We start from the raw sequence: 21,235 nt of genomic DNA, 5'->3' as shown, positions 1-21,235 counted from the left end.
TTGAACCCGAGAACAAAGTACAAGGAGAGTACGAAACCGACTGAAGCGACGCATTCGGTGTTCGTTTGGGAGGACGAGAATGAACTTTTAAGGTCGCTAGACCTCCCCTCTTGCGGAAATCCTGGTTACGTGCATGAGCCAGTTTAAGTTTATTAATAACCTTTTTATTTTTCATCTTATGAGCAACTTACCAGTAAAAAGTTTGCGACGGTTAATTTATGATGGCAATATGATGTTTTCAAAATATAAATAACAGCCTAATTTAGTTGAAACAAATAAGGATGATAGTGAAAGGAAATTTCAGACTTTATTAGAAATTGAAATGCTGACAATGAAGAAATAAAAAAACAGTAAGAAATGGTATGGACTTATGCGGTTTCTTAAACAAACGATTCAATTACTGCTAGTGTGTCCTATCCGGCATAAGGTCACGTTCTTTTTCCATCGTAGTTAAATGTACGTGTTTGTGTGTCTGATAAAAGCTCGCTGAAGACCAAACTAAATGAGTTTCACCGTTTAGGAATCATTTTTTACGGGCATCATAATGCGAAAATTTGAGTCTTGGTAATTAATCGTATAATACATGAACAATGTTCATTGAACACACTTAGCAGAATATCACGAACTATCGTATACATTTTTTGATTGTCAGCAATTGATAACGGTGAGGTACCTATATTGCAGGTTCAAAAGTAGCCAACCGTAGAAGACTAATTTGTAATTTTGAATTGTTATATATTTTTTAAATCTACGAACAGCGACTTTGCAATCTTTCGGATAACTTTTGGCATCTTATGCATTTCAGACAAATCACTGTTTAAACCACATAGTCAATGAAACAATCAAGAACTGTTTTGAATTATTCATGGATATCCAACCTCACCGAATCCGAAACTTGAAGGTTGAAGTAAAAGGCTGACATCGTGGTCGCTGCTCTGTCGGTAGACACAGTTGCCCTGAATCCAAACAGTCGCCCTCTGATTAAAGTTTAATCGATGACAGCGAAACGACAGTGTAATGGGACGACCTTTGCGAGTGAGGTGGATGCCTTCGAAACTTACATTCGCGAGCTTGAACTCTAATTCTATCCAGCCCTTGATTCGTGAATACCGTAATTTCTGGTGAAAGTGATCACTTTTTAAAGTTTCTCATGACTGTTACAATGTCTTGAACGATACGTTGATCGTTTGTTTCACAGACAATTCTAAAAATTAAATTCGCGGTTTCTGAATTTGAATACGTATGCCAATTTACCAATTTTACATTTGTGGAAATAATGATAAATAATAGTTTCAAAAAAGCGGGTAAAACGCCTAAATGTGGACAGTGTTTAAAGGGATTTTTTTTATATCTCGTAGAAATACAAATTGGCGAAAATTTGAATTATTCATTATCTTTCGAGTATATACTTTAAGCATCCTTACATGCTTTCAGCTTATCACCATGTTGAAATACTGCTGTAGGACCATTAGTTACAGAATGTCTGTCAATGCCCTAACATGATATGAGATTTACCATAATTTTCATAGAAATAAACACTAATCAACATAGCAATACACAATTTGGCAATACGATATGACAATGCTATCGTTGCTCTATTTCTAAGAAATACAAATATGTGCACGGAGATCAATTTCACCCGAATCTACAATACCGTATCCAAAGCTTAGAGTAAAAAATAACATGCCCGTATTAGTTTGACTTTGAACTAAACCTTGGAAAGAAACACCGACCGGTGTGGTCTGCCTCCCATCGTTGAAAGGGGATTGGCCAGATCGAAAAAAAAGTCAACCGCCGTGAAATTGGAGTCTCAGTTAAGTCAATCCAGGTGCATGTGTTCTTGAATTTAGTTCTTCACCTTACTCAAAATGTATGAAAATGCAGAGAAATAAAGCAAACCACAATTTTCTACAGTTTATTGCTCGTTGAAGATAAATCGACAGGGAATGTAGATGTGATCAATAAGCAGTAACAAACGTTTGCATATTGAAGTACCAAAACAGTTTTAAACGAAACCATCGCGAAATTTGAAGATGATATCTACTTGATTTCAGTAGATGTCAAAAGTTGAATGTGTCAATAATTGGGTTGTTTAGTGGTGACGAAGTTTTTTTTTGCTTGTTCGAAAGAGCCAATTTTTGTTTGATACAATTTTATTACGTTTCAATACCTTGATTTTGAACTTATGAAGCATTGAATGCGACTATTATCTATGGGATCAATGATATTTCAATTCAATTCGTCCCAAAATAAAATTTTCCGAGGGGAGATTCCAAAATGATTTTCATACTATACGGTGTCTTTAAAAAAAAAATACTAGCTTCAAACACATTTCCAAAACATCAAACATTTTAGAAACCTGTTCACCAGGTTCAATTTTTATTGTGTTTTTATTGAATGAGATCAAATTTTATATTTCAGAAGATTTTTATTTTGTTTTGTTCTTTTTGTAGATTTATGATCTTTTTGAATGATTTATGACTTAACACGATTAGCTGGGCAGTGCTTCGGAAAGCCTAATCAATACGTTTCGTTTTCGGGACGCCGAGAAGGTTCGTGGTTCACGTTGTGCGAAAAGATATTCGTGTTCAGTCGAGGATGGATTAAAAACTGGTGAGCTCGTTTCATGCTTATGATAACACATTTTTTCATGACAGCGTTACTTTTATGTAATTTTCGGCGTTCGTCACTACAAGCGTCGACATTATTCCTGTTTTATAAAATTTTAATATACAAACAGGGTGTCCACAAACTATCCGTACAAACTTTGAAGACATGGTTCAATACAATCGAGCGAAATAAATTCATTTTTATTGCATGGTTTAATGTATTGACCTATCATATTCTTGTAACGATGTGTCAAATATTGTTACTGGCTATACAAAGGATATTATATTAGTTAATGGTGACACAAGGGTTAACAGTCAGCATGTCTGCTGGTTGGAAACGGGCCGTGATTGTGTTTGTGTTGGGATGAACAGTACACGGAGCCGCAAATCAACCCTACTTTGACTTCTTTTGACGCAATTCGGCTCTTCCGTGGGATAACCCAAATTTAGGTTAACTGATATACATACAGTGACCCCACGCAGTTGAATCACCCACAATTTATGAATCAGCTGATTTCAAAAGACAAAATTATTATCAAACTTGTCACAAAACATCATAGAATTATTTTTACACATAGTTTCTTATCAGTAAAAATAATTCTTTGATGTTTGTGACAAGTTTGATAATAATTTTGTCTTTTGAAGTCAGCTGATTCATTAATTGTGGGTGAATCAACTGCGTGGGGTTACTGTACCTATCATTAGGTTGTTTCCATTTGACAGCGGCAAAACATACAACTCAGTGCAAAAAAATCATGCGACACATCAATCTTCAAGATTTCACAGCGGAAGTATGATACAAAGCATATTGAATAATTGTATGCAACATAGAGTCATCTACAAGGACATCCTGAGTATCCTAGAGCTGATTCCGGAACCGTAAAGAAGGACGTCAATCCGATGACTGCAATCCATATCATGCGACACATCAACCTTAAAGTTTTTTTGCCATTAGTTTAATATGATGCATATTTTGTAATTTCTTACAGAGTCATTTACAAGTACTTGCAGGATGTTTTAGAGCCGATTCAGACATTATAGGGTTTGCAATATATTTTTTTTTTCTGTTCGGAACATAAACCACTGCGACCAAGATTTGATCTATTGTAGTATATCCCGCGTCCTTTGTTTAGTGCATGTCGTGTTACCTTATCACTATTGAGAAGTGATAAAGTATTCGGTTTTGCAATACAATGATTGATGTCCTTTTCCATGGTTCCGGAATACTCAATATGTAACATATTTTACTCCCGGCGAAAAAACTTAAAGATTGGTTGTGGAAATACGCCAGGGACGCACAGGATAATCAATTTTCTAACGAGGCATTTGATATACACTTTGTCCAGCTAGCTTAAGACCACCTGATTTTTTCAGATCCAATAGGAAAACAGTTTATATTTATGACCCACCCTATGACACTTTGCTTGTATTTGTGTAAGCAGTCGAATGTACGAGTAGTGGTGGATGATGATGAAGGATCAGTGTTTATTCGTCCTTCGCATACTTTTGCGGTGTCCATTTAAGTTAAGACCACAAGTGTTTTACGTGTGTTTTGAAATTTTTAAGAAGAAAAAGTTCATTATGTCGAAGGGAAAAGCACTGACGGATAAGGAGAAAGGCAAAATAGAAGCATTTCACCGGGATAAAGTTGGAATCAGAGAAATTGCTCGTCGGATTGGCCGGTCACATCAAGTGGTCGTAACTTATCTGAAAAATCCTTCCGGATATGGCAAAAATCGGAAGAAACCTCGCAAATCGAAGCTTTCCGGACGAGAGAAACGTGAAATCGTTAGAACCGCTTCGAACTCCCAAAAATCGCTGAAGCAGATTAAGCAGGAGCTGAATTTGAACGTTTGCCGGGAGACTATTCGTCAAGTTTTGGTCCAAAGTCCGTACATAAAAAGGGCCAAAAAGGCAAAAGCTCCAAACCTTACTCCATCCCACATCGAGAGACGCTTGAACTTTGCAAAAGCCAACATGAATCGACAGTGGACCATGGTAAGTTGTGAAAAGGGCGTATTATTTTAAAGCAATTTTCAGCGTGATTAAGGAATGTTTATTAAAAAGTATGTTTTCTTTTTTGTTTACTTCCAGATGATCTTCAGTGATGAAAAGAAGTTCAATCTGGATGGTCCCGACGGATTTAATGGATACTGGAGAGATTTGCGGAAAGAAGTACAATATTTCACCACAAGAAATTTTGGTGGCGGTTCATGCATGGTTTGGGCAGGATTCTGTGCATCTGGAAAGCTGGACCTTGCGTTCACGTCGTTCAAAATGAACAGCAAGGACTACATCCAGGTGCTAGAAACGCGTCTTCTACCATTCCTGCGCAGATTTCGACGCAAAAAGTTCACTTTTCAGCAGGACAATGCTACTATCCACACAAGCAAGGAAACCAAACAGTGGATAAAGGACCACAAAATTGATCTGCTGGACTGGCCAGCGCGCTCCCCAGACCTAAATCCTGTGGAAAACCTCTGGGGAATCCTTGTACGCAGGATTTATGCTGAAGGTAAGCAGTGCGCCACTGTTGATGAGCTCAAATCAGCTATTTTGGAGGCATGGGGAAATATTGAGAAAACTGTACTGGAAAACTTGGTTAACAGTATGCCGAACCGAATGTTCCAGGTTATTAACAGGAATGGTAAGGTGACCGATTATTGACACATTAATTTCACTGTTTACATAGCTTTTACTGTGTAAAAGCGAACAATATATGAAATGGTCCTAAATAAAATGGACAGCAGAAATCAATAAAGTTGCTCTAAAAAATTAGATTTATTCATTAGTCGTAAGTTAATCATTACAAAATACTGTACAACTGAAGTACTCAATAAAACATTCACAACTACTTTGAAGTTCAACAAAATTTGTTTCATTTGTTCTAAAATGTAGGTGGTCTTAAGCTAAATGGACACAGTGTAGGGTAAAAGCACCGGTTTTGTCCAGCCAAAGAGAAAATGTCAATATAAAAATATATGGGAAGCCGTTTTCATACTACATGTGAAATACAAGCTTTCAAAGTATATTATGTATGTAAAATATCTAAACTGAGCTAAAACTAGTTTTTCGCTTTGAAAATCTCGTTGGTCAATAGGCCACCAACCAGTTTCGGCCAGTGATTTAACTTCGGTTTCAAAATAGGGTCCTAAAATTAAGTAGATGAAAAAAAATAAGTAAGAGGTTGTTTCCGAGATACAACCGCCAAGTTGACGTTGGATAACGTTAGCTTCTTCTATTGCCTGGCTTGAGACCGTCACAAACTTATGGAAGATTTCTACTGATAAAAATTCAATCAATTTTTATACTATTTGTTGCATGTCAATTATTGGTTCGGTTAACACTTTCAACACCGATAGAATCGGTTAATGGACGAAGAAGCATGAGCGGTAACTCTTGTTTCCCAAACAAATATTCCGGTTGAACGTTAGGTCCACGCGTGGTCCACTAAGAATGGTTGCTTTAGTGGGTTCCGAAGCCAGTTTGAGGTTGAGGTACTTCTCCATGAAGTCCGCAAGCTCCATGTTCTCCTCTTTGCTCAAATCGATGTTAAAGTTGCCAGTCACGATGATTGGCATGACCTCCTTTTGATACTCGAAGAAGTTCCGCACGATGAAGAACTTCTTCTGCTTCGTCGTGGTATCCGGGGAAATGTAGAGGCAAATCTGCGATGCCAGAGCTCAGCCATCATGGTCCTGCAGGAAGTGAGTGGCCTAACTGATCGGTTTGTTTGAGGATACCAACCTGTGCGCGATCCACGCCAAGCGTGTCAGCATCATGCCGAAAGACATCCAGCAGACTCGTCGTATCCGTGGAGAACGTGCTTAAATTGAATTGCAGCACAATTTCAAACAAAACGGCCCTTTTCAGGGTCACAACAATGCATTCGACGTAAAAGAGATACAACCAGAGACATTTCATCTACTGCTATTAATTGATTAACTAGTTTATTTATTTATCAATTATAATTTTGCTTGATTAGTTTTCAATGGAGATAAATGGTAAACAACATTTTAATTTCCGGCGCTCGGGTCGGGCGGCGGTAGCTTTTTTGCAGTCTTCTCTGTGTGCATTTACATGTAGGTAGCGACGGCGACAACGGCATTATTCAAAGTTTGTAAGGGTGCTAAAAAGATATCCTCAAGCCCGATTTCATCTTCTAAACACGTAGCTCATACGGTTGAAATAATTAAATTTCTGTTAGATATCTGGGATATCCTTAGGAAATTGCCTACATTTAGGCGTTTTCATCGCAATTCTTGAAATTAACTATTCATTATTTCTTTAAATAATGCATTATTAAGAATTTAGTAAGCATATTCGGATTCAGGGAGCTCATGTTCATTATGTAGAGTCGTTTCAAAAAATAACAATAATCGCATTGACAAGTGATCAATTTCACCCCGAAATGGGATTCCCCGATTTTTAGCACTAAAAACACATTTGTTAGAAAATTTTGGCACATGAGCCAGAGGCTGATCGTCGTACCGTAAAACGGGGTAACTTTGATAGTTTTTTTTCGAAGAAAACTTGAATATTTTTGCATGCTGTTTCAAAGATTTACAATTTATATTTTTAAAACAAGTACTGGCATCATAGCTATCGATTACAGTCGATAAATTGGCAAAAGATTCATTTTGAATGGATGTATAATTTTTCATATAATCGAAAGTTGGTTTTCTGTTTTGGGGTAACTTTGATAATGGAGTATGATTCGAACAAAATTGAATGAATAACGAACATTTGTAGGGCATTGCATAGCTCTAGGCGTTTAACGTTATATGGAAATTTCTGACTTAGATTACAAAAATGGTCCCAGTTTGTGAATATGCTTTTCGCTAAGAGATTTGAGACCGTATTCAAGTTCTATGATAACTAGGCTATCAAAGATAAGTGGCCAACTATTCAAAACTACATCAAATAGTGATCGTAGAACAGATTGTTTGTAAGCGTTTTGAAAATGCTAAAATTGTGTAAATTTTTTAAATTCGTATAAAATGCATAAAAAAATCTTGATTCAAATGAAAACCGCTCTTACATGAAGTGTCATACTAATATTCTTTAGTTTTGCATTCGTTTTGCTTAACTGATTAACAGAAATTATGATATTTCATTTAGTATGCGGTGGGTTACGCACTATCAAAGTTACCCGCATTATCAAAGTTACCCCATTTTTCGGTACTTGTTTTCCTGCATTCAGTTCTTTGGCATTTTCAACATTATTGAAAATAGACATGAAAATGATCAATTTCACCCGAAATTACGGTACATGTAAAATTCAAAACGTCAAAACCTAACAACAGCAAGAAAAATGTGCTTCTCTATGAAACATAAGACATGCCTCGAAATCAACCAATTTTTCAATAGTTCAGTCATGAAAATCAATAGTTTACATTATTGGAGTGGATTCGTAGAAATATTTCCAATCGATTGGTGCAAGAATCTTGAAAATCTATCCGGGCGTTAGTATGTTATTAACAGTCAAAATCTAACCACTTTTCGTGACGCGAGCAATTTTTTGTTTTTCGAAATTGTACCCCAGTATGTTGCCGTAAGACGTTATCCAACGTCAAAAACCGAATTTAGTACTACACCATTTAATTCCACTAGCCACGGCCTTACAGTTGAGGTCGAAATACGCGTATCTGTCAAAGGATACAAACTCTAGTGGAATTAAATGGTATAGTACTAAATTCGGTTTTTTCATCTACTTATAGGTATTCTACTAAACAGCTCGAAGATTTATTATCGTCCTAAAATTGTTGATAACACCTCATTTTTATTGAATAAATCGATAGAGCGTGTTCTTGCTACTGCTTTGACGAATTTTCCCGCATAAATAATGTCTATGTCTTATTTTAGCTTTATTTTTTAAAATGGGTCCAAATTTGAACCTTGACGCTTGTTTGACGTTAACTTAGTCCCAAAAACGCCACAACGTTTTTTCATTGAGGTTGTTCCTATCTGACATTTCGGAAGCAACACGGTAAACAACATGTACCAACAGTGGAGGTAATAAGCACGATTGAACTTCATTTTACCGCCAAAATTCAAGAAGCGCAATTAATGAACATGTTAATGTTGTAACGGGAAGTAACGACCATTGACTTAATGAGAAAAATAATTTCATCGCAGTAATCCACGGCATGTCTGTGAAAAATAATACCTCCACTATTGGTACACTGTTCCTTTAGTTGCGGTACATTTTTAATTTGTGTTCCTATAGTTGCGGTATCCGTGGTTTTCTTATGGGATCCTCCACTATAGGAACACTTTACCGCAACTATTGGTACAACTGACTGTACGGGAACAAGGGCAAATTTCTCCCAACATTCTAGATTGATTTCAACTATTGATAAAATCGTAACGAAATCATCAGAAGATTTCGTACTACAGATTCAAGGAGGATTTCTGGTAAGACTTTGGCAGCTGTAATAATGATATTTTGGTATATTTTTAGTGTAGATTTATGACGGAATGTTGACAATGTTCTCTGAAAGTTCCTATCGGCATTTTTACGGATGCTTCTCATGGATTGTAGATAGCTTCTAAGAACCAGGGTTGGGAAAAATCTTGAAATTCACTCTACAGTAGCCAAGCAAAGCCAATCACAGTCAGCGTAGCCATCGCTGCTGTAGGCAAAAAGCCTTGAAAATAGCAAAACACCCGTTGCTAAGGGCAACCCAGAATTACTGTAGAAAAATGCTCTATTTCGCGCTGCATTTCCCACATTTAGAGCCTTCAATGACACTCATGATTTAGAAAATTCGTGCACCCAACATAGGCTACTTGATGAGATTCACGTTTTTGAACTACTGTACTGGGAGAGCCGATCTGGGATACAGAACAGCTACCGGAGGAGTGGAAGGAGGGAATAATATACCCAATATACAAAAAGGGTGACAAGTTAGAATGTTAGAACTATCGAGCGATCACCATTCTTAATGCAGCCTATAAAGTGCTTTCCCAGATCATATTCCGCCGTCTATCGCCACTGGCAAGCAGATTTGTGGGAAGTTATCAAGCCGGTTTTTTGGACGGGCGATCGACGACAGACCAAATCCTTATGTTGCGGCAGATCCTCCAAAAGTGTCGCGAATATCAAGTCCCTACGCACCATCTATTCATCGATTTCAAAGCGGCCTATGATACCATCGACCACGAAGAGCTATGGAAGATTATAGACGAGAATGGTTTTCCCGGGAAACTGACTAGACTGATCAAAGAAACGATGGATAGTGTACAATATTGCGCTAGAAGGTGTTATGAAACGGGCGGGCTTCAACATGCGGGGCACGATCTTCAATAAATCCAGCCAGTTCATTTGTTTCGCTGACGACGTGGACATTGTCGGAAGAACGTTCCAGGTGGTTGCTGAACAGTATACCAGGCTGAAACGTGAAGCAGATCGGGTTGGATTGAAGGTAAATACGTCGAAGACGAATATCTGCTGGCTGGAGGAACCGAGCGCGATAGAGCTCCCATAGGCATCGACGAGGATGAGTTCGAGGTGGTGGACGAATTTGTCTACCTCGGATCATTGATAACGTCGGATAACAACTGCAGCAGAGAAATTCGAAGACGTATCATTGCCGGAAGTCGTGCTTACTATGGACTCCACAAGACCTTGCGGTCTGGTAAACTTCACTTCCGTACTAAGTGTACGATATACAAGACGCTAATAAGACCGGTAGTCTTCTACGGGCATGAGACGTGGACAATGCTCGAAGAGGACCTGCAAGCGCTAGGAGTTTTTGAACGACGTGTGCTTAGGACGATCTTCGGCGGAGTATGTGAGAACGGCGTATGGAGGAGAAGAATAAACAACGAGCTTGCGCAACTCTACGGTGAACCCAGTATCACGAAAGTCGCCAAAGCTGGAAGGGTACGATGGGCGGGACACGTTGTGAGAATGCCGGACAACAATCCCGCAAAAATGGTGTTCAACTCAAATCCGGCCGGTACAAGACGAAGGGGAGCGCAACGAGCTAGGTGGTTTGACCAAGTGGAGCAGGATCTTGGAAGTGTGGGGCGATCGAGGAATTGGAGGTTAGCAGCCATGGACCGAGTTAGTTGGCGTAACATTGTGGCGCAGGTCATGTCTTGAAGGACGTAGAGCCAGCAAAAGTAAAGTAACTGGGAGAGCCACGTGAGTTTCGCGAAAATTCAAGCCTACTACTATTACCATTCCCAGCACTACTAAGAACTCTATTAGCAAGGGCCGTTAACAGATTCAATAGTTCATACTTGGTAGATTCCTGGCATTTCTTTGAAGAATTTCTAACGAGATCATCTGGTAAAATCCTTGCAGGATACTTGAGGCATTATTTCAGTTCTCTTGTCAATATTTTTGGTGGATATTTCAGAAGAAGGTTTATGGGAAAACCCTTCAATGAATGTTTGTGTGATGTTTTTTTTGGGACCCACCTAAGAACCTAATCTGCAAGATTTATGTTGCATTTGATAAAGATGCTTTAGACAAGCACTTTAGGGAAACACTTTATAAATCAGTTGTGTATTTCTTCAAAGGATCGTAGTAAATTTTCAAGATCTAAACGATATTATGGATCAATTTTCATATTATGGATCAAATTGTGACATATTACGGATCATTGCGCAAAGTCAAGAGAATTTCAACTCAATGCATCTGTATTGCATGATTTGGCAAAAGTAAACAATGCGTCACATATCACTGCAAAAAATAACAGTGATAGATCTGGAAACAAGGGTAAAATGCCCTTTTTTTGTGATACTACATTGTAGTAACTGAGACATGAACTGTTTTCGCTACACACCAAGTTTTCCACCCATTTTTGTCTGCTAAAAAATGAAATTTTCAAACCTTGATGTTTTATGAGTTTTATCCTTAGTGCTATTAACTGAAAATGTAGAATCCAATGCTTAAAATGGCAGAAAATTACATTGTTTGAAAGTGATCCATAACCGTGCTAAATAATCGTTTCCTGACCCATATTATAGACCACTAATTAGAAGTGCTAATATTCGGTATTTAGAATTAACATTAAAGAAAAATGTTTTCCAAATATGAATTCATACTAAATCGAAGCAAACGAGCATGTTTTATGCTATAACATTTGAATTTTACCACCTGTGGCAGCATTTCTTACAGAAAACGACCATATAATGATAGCTGTGTGGTACCAACTGAACATTAGTCAAAAATACCGTTGTTTAGCGGTTGAATGTTGTACTTAACATTACAAATGATAGAAGACAAATAGTATGACATAGGAAAAATATGTTTTACGTCAACGTTTATGTGTTGAGCGAGTTATCCGATGTTGAACGCCTAAGTGATCCGTAACTGTGTGGCCATGGTACTTCTTTTAGGATCATTATTGGATTTCTAGTGAGAGCTTCATCAGAAGTATGGCGAGACGATCCCGTAATTTCAATAAGTTCAACTTAATTTTTATTTGAATGATCATCATAATAAATTCACCACATTCAATTGTTACTACGATTCAAAGGCATAATGTGTCCATGATTTCAAAAACATTTATTTTCTGTGGTTCGCGAAACGAGTGTATAAACTCGGAGGAGGCCGCAACTTCATGAAGGTTCATGAACCACTAGATTATACATTAAAATAGAACATGTACCTATAAAAAGTAGAAGACAGGTTTTTATTCAAATAAACGCTCGTCAGATTTGTGCATCTGGTACCTCACCATGCTTATGATCACAACCCATGAGAATTTTCAATAATTCGATGAAATTAAACCGGATCCTCTCTTCCGCTGCCCGACCCATTTCACTCCCGTCAAGCACCACAAAGATGATGATCAAAGACGTGCTTCATCTCCATGGTCGGTTTGCCTGTTCGTCGGTTGGTATCCGATGGAGAATTTAGCATTTCCAATTTTCCTCTCCCAAAAGAAAACCACTCTCGCATTGGGCAAACATTGTTCTACAATCTGAATCCGATTCTCCCCCACCCTCTTTAGGGCCCGGGTTGGGTGAGTGGGTGGTGTTGTCTCATCACGATACCGGGAGAGACCAAGGGTGGAACTGGCGGCTCTTTATTGCTACCCCGACGTGTCGCTGGTTCTAAAATGTAAACAACCATACAAAATAACGACCAAACAATGGTGACGGCGTAATCAATTTTCTCGCAAATATCGTTTTTGGGAATTTAACAGAATTTTCTGATTAAATTGCCAACAGCGCACTGCAGTAGCACGTAGCAAATAACTGCTTGCAAACACTTTCTTTCAAGCGCATTGATTACCTGTAATTTTGCGAAGAATGATTTTTACTTTTCCGCGTTAAGCCTTAAAACTGGTTCTGGACTTAGGTTGGCGGCTTTTCAATTTTACTCCCAGTTGACAGCCGCCCTCCACCCTTGGGAGAGACACGACGAGAAGGTTGTTCGCCGGTTTTGCTTTAATCATGGCGAAAATTTAATTAATTCCATAGACCCCGCCATCCACCGAACCAACCTGCTTTGGAATGAGCTGAGGCCTGCCCCCATATCTAAAGCAAACAGGATTCGACCTTGTGAAAATGTTTATCCCTTGCTCGGTAGGAATCTGCTTGTGCTGGTCGGGCGTACACTTGTCTTTCGGAGATTTCACATTTCTTGGATTTGCACGGAATGGATTTGAAGGTTGCCGTTTTAAACCTTCTGGGAAGCGAAATGTTTTCAACTGGGGATTCACAGGGACCAGTTGGTATCTCATTCCTTTTGATTTTGCATTGTGGAAATGTTAAAGCAAGCCTTACATGGACGTAGACAGGATTTTCATCAGGGAGGTGGTTCCAAGCGACCTCCAAAGTTTATTCACGATTTTCACGCGAAAACGATCAGCTTCTGCATCGTTTTTTTTATATGACGCGTTTAACTATAATATAAGGATATCCACCATAATCTTTTCACAATGAGTATAGTGGATTCCAAAAAATCCTCTTGGTTTAATGTGTAGGCTAAATCTTTGAAAATCTGGAGATTCGATTGGTTGCAGTTCCATTTAGCAACACTTTTCCATAAATAACTTTGGAATATCAGAGAGTTGTTTGAAATATTCTATCAAGAAATCCGACAGAAATCTCCCCCAGGTATTTGTCTCGGGATCCCTCAAGGATTTTTTCAGTTATTCTTCCGGATATGTACTTTTAACTCTAAAAATTTTTCAAAAATTCCTATCAAACGTATTGCTTAAAAAATACAAGACAAATGATCATGAGCAAGGTTCCGAATTCTCACTAACTCTCACGATAATGGATTTATCCCTCACTACAATTTTCAGCGATAAGCTGCCTTGCGATTTTATCCGTCAATAAAACAAAGCGAAAATAGATAATTGCACATTTCCACAGCTGTGAGAATTTTGTTTTCTCATTCTCCTATCCATGGAGAACTTTTCCTGTAACCAACGCCACGAGCAGCAGTTGCTTTTATACACCAAATTAATCTACTTTCGTCAAGTTGATGTGGTAGCATGGTTAGCGTGCACGCATCGCGGTAGCTTTTAGCAATGTTCTAGGTTCGTATCCCGTCGCCGGCACCAGTTTTTGTTTATCCACATAGTGATAATTCTCGGGAGCAGCTGGTGAGCGATAATATGATGGAGTGAAAAAGAAATTATCCCCAGAGAGGAATGATTTTCGGTTATCATCCGTCATGGCTGTATGGAAAATAAGTGTGAGCGAAAAAAAATATGTTCACGTGAGAATGCGATAAAAGCACTCTCCTTACGTGCGAAAAATCATAGATTTCATATCATTGATACGAAAATTCAGAACCCTGATCATGAGTTTTTTTTTAATTTAGATGTTTTGAAAAGATTCCTCTAAAAGCTATTCCAAGCATGATTTCAAGGAGTTATCAACAGTACTTAGCTGAGACTAAGACAAAGTTTCTCAACCGGTGGTCCGTAAAATTTTCGGGTTCGCATAATCATCATTTTTCAAGCGAGTAAAGCAATATTACCAACGATTTGGTTGGTTCCGAGTAGAAGCGATATTCTGGCCATCTAATCGTGATATTCATTTGATTGACATAAGAGATGAAAGATCTGAAAATATTATCAAAGTTTTATTCCTGGAGATTCTAAGCCATAGCAAAAGATATAATGGATCTTATTGTTTGTAAATCTAATGCATAGTTTGCTGATATCTGTTAGATTTTACAACAGCCAAATATGATATGCTAATGGCAGGGGTTTTCAGACTTTTTGGTTCGCGAGTAAATTTTTAAAATCAGATTGTTGCGTGGATCACCTGATCGGCTTCATGATTTAAAATGTGATGGTCTTTGAAGTATTTCTGACAATGTCTTGACAAATTACTAGACGAGGAAGTTTTCGATAAAAGAGTTGAAAAAACAAAAACAATGCTGGCAAGATGTTTGAATACTCTCCATGTCTTCTGTGAATGTTTATTTAATATAATTTGTTTAGTATATTGAAAAGATATTTTTCAGGAAATTCCGTGGAAGAATTTTGGTTTCATGTCATTTATTTTTATTTTTATTTAAGGATCACTTGATTTAATAGTTATATTTTAGACATGTCCCAAATTTCCTTGAATTTTCCATTAAATTTTCGAAAACTATTTTCTGCATTTTTCAACGGAACGTTTGTAACAAGTCAAGGGGTCCGTGACTTTGAAAAAGTTGGGAATCACTGAACTAGAAGTTGTTATTTGGAATGACGGTAGCAATTTTAGAAGTGCCACGAAGCACCAAGGGCTCTTGGGAGCACGATCTGAAAACCGCTGCTAATGGTATTCCGGGTGTAAATTTTAGATATTTTCAGGTCTTTCATCTCTTATATCTATGAAGTTTATATCACTCTTAGATGTCCATGTCAAAATTTGTTATCACTAAACTTTTTTCGCCTGCTTCAAAATGCGACAAAATGCGATTTTTTTCACTACGTAAATACTGATGGAATATTTGCATTGTCATTCTGTCTTCTTATTGACAGCCTAATTCTATCACATCTATTAAAAAAAATCCAGAGCAAACTTGAAAATGAAATTTACATCGTTCCTGATGGTATCAATAAATTTCTTGACATATGTTTGGCTTGATTCTTTGCCAGCTTCCTGCTAATATCCTTGAAAACTCAAATTCACTCCACTCAAATCATCATAGTGATCCTTTCAAATTTATTAGCTGGATTTTGTTATGAAAGTTTTGATTGATATTTGTGGTTGTAAACTTGAATGGTTTTCGCTGAAAAATTTCCACGGTTATTAGAAAGTTTCTGGAATTTGTTATTTACAGGTTTGTTCTGGAAAAATCATTGAGTAAATCTTTCATTTCTTATATGAATCTTTAGGAATGATTCTTGAGGAAATTTGCATTAAACTTTATCTTAAAGTTCGTTTCAGTTAGTACAGCCAAACCTCTTTTTATGCCCCTAACTGGGGAGCGTGAAAACTCCCTCTTTTAAGTTGGAATTTTGAGCGTAAAAAGAATTAGAACGGAAAAAAGCTTTTTGTACGTTCTCAAGAAGTTTTGAGAAAAGTTGGGTTAATTCGTGGTACTTCTCAAGGGTACCAAGATGATGACGTAAACCATAGTCTGACGCCATTTTGAATTCCAATATGGCGACCTCCGGTTTATGAAAACCACTTCAAACTCATGCAATATAAGTATTTTTGGAACGGGCCGATGAGAAAAAGACGAAAATTAACACTTCAGTCGTCGCGCTGTTGTATTTTGTACCTCGCTTTTCGTACACAGCATCAGCGTGGTGGTTCTGACAGTGTCGACTACTGAAGGGTTAATGTCTGACGTCATTTTGGTATCCAAGATGGCGACTTCCAGTTAGAGAAAACCACTTGAAACAAATACAATATGGGTATTTTTCGAACAAAATCGTTTAGAAGATGCCGGATATTGATGTCTGAAACCATTCTGGAATCCAAGATACTTCCGGTTTGTGAAAATCACTTGAAACCTTTGTAATATCGGTATTTTTGAACGGATTCCGAAATGGCGTCAGACATCAATTTTCGTCATCTTGGTCCCGTTCCAAAACTATCTATATCGCATGGGTTTCAAGTGATTTTCACAAACCGGAAGTCACCATCTTGGATTCCAAAAAAAGGCGTCAGACATCGATTTTTGTCATCTACTCATCAGTTCCGTTCCATAAATATCAATATTGCATGGGTTCAAAGTGATTTCCACAAACCTGAAATTGGGGACGGACCTGGTGTAGTGGTTAGAACACTCGCCTCTCACGCCGAGGACCTGGGATCAAATCCCATCCTCGACATAGTCACTTATGACGTAAAAAGTTATAGTGACGACTTCCTTCGGAAGGGAAGTAAAGCCGTTGGTCCCGAGATGAACTAGCCCAGGGCTAAAAATCTCGTTAATAAAGTCAAACCAACCAACCAAACCTGAAATCGCCATCTTTGATTCCAAAATGGCGTCAGACATCGATTTCTGACATCTCGTCATCGGTCCTGTTCCAGAAATACGCATACTTCATTGGTTCTCGTAGGTCGTTCAGGCAGGAGCGTTAGTTGGAATTTCAAGCGTAAAAAGAGAGAGAGCGTAAGTTGGAATTCAGAACGTAAAAAAGGAGCGTAAAAAGAGGGAGTGTTAAAAAAATAAGCGTAAAAAAGGTTTGGCTGTATTTGGCCGAAAATTTTAAATAACTTTGGCCTCTAGTTGTCATAGTGAAAAACTTCTTATAGCGTTTTGATCCATAAGTATTCTTTATTCAGTACTAAATTTTATAAATGAAGATCCATTTAAACTTTTAAATGTTGTCGAAGATGGTAAGCAAATGACGGGAGATTATGCTGACAATCATGTTGAAAACCCAACATGATCGCGAGAAAAAAAAATTGCCAAATCAATTAAGAGACATTTTGAAAATAATCGCTGAAGAATTTTAATGGCCTTGGAAATTCCATGTAAAATTCGAGATGTAATGATTAATTATATGAAAAGAAATAAAAATTTAGAGAATCTGAAGTTTTTTTTGTGACATGCCTACCAAGAGCAATGCTTGGAGAGGTTGTCAGTAAAATTCCTGGTAGAACTCCTGAAAAATCCTGGAACTGAAACTCGTGATTCCTGTAAAAATCTTTCGATAATATAAGTCAGCGGTTTTCTGATCATGCTTCTCGAATGGAAATGTTAGCACCACAAAGCACCTCACGAGTGCAATCTAACGCAAAACAAAAATGACATACTCGCGGAAAGACTTGGTGTGAGTAAGTTCGCATCTACCTGGTTGCGAGACCATACAAAAAAAAAACAAAAATGACAGTAACTCATGAGTAGCTGAACAAGGTGTGATTTATTATGATTTTGACAGAAAAATCATTTGTTCGATTTCCAGCTACCTAGATTTCTGTCTCAATTATCTGATCGACTTTGTCAAAGACACCATATTTATTTCTCATCAGGGGATTTTTTTTATTACCGTACGGGTTTGGGCCGAAGGGTCTCAGATTTTCATGAAACTTTTTCCACAGTCAGGGCTCATGGATATATGAATAAAAAAAAAAATTGAGAAAAATTCAGGGTTGCCTATTTTTTCGGAAAACTCAGGTGGAAATTTTGTGTTTTCCCTTGACACTACTTACTTTAAAAAATCATAACTCAAGAACGAAGCATCGTAGGAACAAAGTTTCAATATGAAAATTTAAGCAAATTTTCTCAAAAATCAAAAAAAAAAAATGAACTGGAAAAAGTTTTCCACAAAATTTTCCACCGTTGGGAAAATTCGTAAAGAAAAGCCGGAAAAACTATGCCCGAACTCGTGGAAAATTTTCAAAAAAATATTTTCGAGAAAGTAATTTTATAAGCCTTAATCACTGAAATTTTTGGAATGCACTTTTTTTTCGTTTTTGAGTTATGGCCAATTTTGTGAAAAATGTCCAGATGTGTCATATAAGACTTTTCATTGAAAAATCATAACTCAAGAACGAAACATTGTAGAAACAAAGTTTTTATATGAAAATTTAACCAAATTTTCGCAGAAATCCAAAAAAAGTATGAACTGGAAAAAGTTTTCCACAAAATTTTCCACCGTTGGGGAAATTCATAAAGAAAAGCTGGAAAATCTATGCCCGAACTCGCGGAATTTTTTTAATAAAATATTTTTAAGAAAGAAACTTTATAAACTTCAATTCTTTTAACTTTTAGGATGTACTTTTCTTTAGTTCCTGATCTTTGGTCAATTTTGTAAAAAATGCAAAGATTTGTTTTCAAAGAAAAGGCTAATATGGTCATTTTTCACATAATTGACCATAACTCAGGAACAAAAAAAAGTACATCCTAAAAGTTACTAGAATTGAAGTTTATAAAGTTTCCTTCTCAAAAATATTTTAATAAAAAATTTCCGCGAGTTCGGGCATAGATTTTCCAGCTTTTCTTTATGAATTTCCCTAACGGTGGAAAATTTTGTGGAAAACTTTTTCCAGTTCATTTTTTTTTTGGATTTCTGAGAAAATTTGCTTAAATTTTCATATAAAAACTTTGTTTCTACGATGCTTCGTTCTTGAGTTATGATTTTTCAAAGAAAAGTCTTATATGGCACATCTGAACATTTTTCACAAAATTGGCCATAACTCAAAAACGAAAAAAAAGTGCATTCCAAAAATTTCAGTGATTAAAGCTTATAAAATTACCTTCTCGAAAAAATTTTTTTGAAAATTTTCCACGAGTTCGGGCATAGTTTTTCCGGCTTTTCTTTACGAATTTTCCCAACGGTGGAAAATTTTGTGGAAAACTTTTTCCAGTTCATATTTTTTTTGGATTTTTGAGAAAATTTGCTTAAATTTTCATATAAAAACTTTGTTTCTACGATGCTTCGTTCTTGAGTTATGATTTTTCAAAGTAAGTAGTGTCAAGGGAAAACAAAAGATTTCCACCTGAGTTTTCCGGAAAAATAGGCGACCCTGAATTTTTCTCATTTTTTTTTTATTCATACATCCATGAGCCCTGCCTGTGGAAAAAGTTTCATGAAAATCTGAGACCCTTCGGCCCAATTTGTACGATAATAAAAAAAAATCCCCATCACTGGACTTAAATATGGACCGATGCACGGGTTCTCAAATTTGACGATTGAGCGGTGTTGAATTCACTCGTTGCCATGTTCACACATCACAATAACACGGCATCGTTCAAACGTGAAATAGTGAACTCTTGCATCGGTCCATAGGCGAACAAAATATTGTCATTTTACGAGTGTTTTCTGAATCAATATGGTCAATATGATTTTATGCTAAAATGTCTCATTCAGTTGTTCAATTTTGTCGAAGACACCAATTTTGTATCTCTTCGCTGGATTGAGATATAAATGAAGCTAATATTTGTACGCCAAAAAGATGTTTCATATGTCGCTTTAACAAACAACATTTTTTGGAGTCTGTGCGCCACCTAGTGAGTTAATTCTGACTCAAAACATTTATCAAGTGGAAGTCAGCAGTACTGTGATCTACATTACAGAATGCAGTTTTCACCTAAATCAATCCTAAACTCTGTTCATGCGCACTGTCAAAAGTAATAACGCGCGCACAACAACAAATAAACTCGTCGAAGGAGACCTGAGCGTGTGTCCGCAATTTCGATTTTTAATGGCATATGAAACTGTTTTCAACATCTTTTATCCAAATTAATGGGTATTCCTGCTGTTGTTGCTGCCGAATTGTGTCTATTGGTAAAAGCTGCTGGAAATTGTCATACCCTCACTAAATCGTAGCTTTCAAATGCTTCGAAGGTACGGATTTTCTGCTGCCTCGGATTGTGAATTTATGAAATTGTGGCCGAAATCATTTGCAATCGTCAAATTTGGAGAAAATATTCCATAAACTATTCATGTACAGAGAGTAGACCGTAAAAAGATCTAGTCATTTGTAATTAAAATTACGGTTCCCAAAACACCACCAAGAACAGTGTTTCTGTTTCCGAGAACAAAAATCACTGCTCCATCAGTCTCGCAGGCGTTACGAATGGTTTGTGGAACAAAGTTCCATATTTTGTGATTTTTGTTCATGGTGTATATTCGTAAAGCAAAAAACAGCTTGTTCTGGAATTCACGACTGGATGTTCGTGTTTTGAGGAACGGTTTTTTTGCGTGTAGGGTCGGTGCACCAATTGCTGCACAACTAAGAACGAATAATAGTATAAAATCGAAAAAAATAAGTCAGCGGCATTATTTTAACGTCAAATGCATCCTTTTTATCTTGGTTTCGTAAAAAAATGAAAACTACTAAAAATCACATGATTGTATTTAATAACGCTTGTGCAACTATAGTAACACATGTGCCTATAGGTGCACCATTTATAATTTCTGTTCCTACATATAGTAGCACTAACTTCACTATATGTGCAAGAGAGCTCAAATTTTTATCGAAACTATTTATTTTGATTGATTTTTTTTTTGAACAAAATCGAGCTGTGAATCAAAGGTACTACTTGTATAAAAAGCTCCTGACCTTCATGTCAAAATATATTTTGAAACTACAAATATAAAAAAAACACCTGGATTTCGGTACCAGTTCGTTTTCATCGGCGAAAAGGGACACCCTCCTTCTGGCCCTTCCAGCCATGCCAATGCCAGCGTGAAGCAATGAAAATTGTACCTATTCAATTCAAATGCATAAATTTCATCATGATTTCGCTC

General features: G+C 37.1%; 1 protein-coding gene across 3 annotated transcripts in view; it reads right to left on the bottom strand.

Annotated features, from left to right (window-relative positions):
- LOC5574617 (rho GTPase-activating protein 100F) overlaps window positions 1-21,235 on the bottom strand; it is a 294,042-nt gene that overhangs the window by 68,621 nt on the left and 204,186 nt on the right. The window lies entirely within an intron of this gene.

This window comes from Aedes aegypti, chromosome 1 (assembly GCF_002204515.2).
Source record: "Aedes aegypti strain LVP_AGWG chromosome 1, AaegL5.0 Primary Assembly, whole genome shotgun sequence".
Taxonomy (NCBI): Eukaryota; Metazoa; Arthropoda; class Insecta; order Diptera; family Culicidae; genus Aedes; species Aedes aegypti.
This window is presented reverse-complemented; position numbering and strand designations above follow the sequence as displayed.